The sequence below is a fragment of the Myotis yumanensis genome, unplaced genomic scaffold (genome assembly GCF_028538775.1).
Source record: "Myotis yumanensis isolate MYYU_CA2020_CCGP unplaced genomic scaffold, mMyoYum1.0.hap1 SCAF_10, whole genome shotgun sequence".
Classification (NCBI taxonomy): domain Eukaryota; kingdom Metazoa; phylum Chordata; class Mammalia; order Chiroptera; family Vespertilionidae; genus Myotis; species Myotis yumanensis.
In genome coordinates, this window is record NW_027223761.1 from 45,862,891 (window position 1) to 45,863,254 (window position 364).

Consider the following 364-nt stretch of genomic DNA (forward strand, 5'->3'; position numbering starts at 1 on the left):
GAAGGGACCTGTTCCTCTCTGATGCCCCAAATGCCCAAGTTCTCTAGACTTCTCATGAAATACCAGTTGAGTGGTATTTCCTGAGAGGGTTAAGGGCTGAGGATGAAGTTGGGTGAATCCAGTTGTTCTAAACTTTTCTAAAGCTGTGGAACCTTTAATTAAACAATTTACTGAGTAGAGCTGTTCTTGTCAGAAAAGGAGACAGGTGTTGGCTGAAGTCCCAGGCATCAGTCGTGGGCTCAGAGGGGCTCCCAGGAGGGTGGCCCTGAGCAGTCCTGAGTGAGTGGCTGGGCTTTTGCCAGGGGGCGGGGGGGGGGGGGCACAGAAAGAGCATCCCAGGTGGAGGGACAGGCTTGGCCAACAG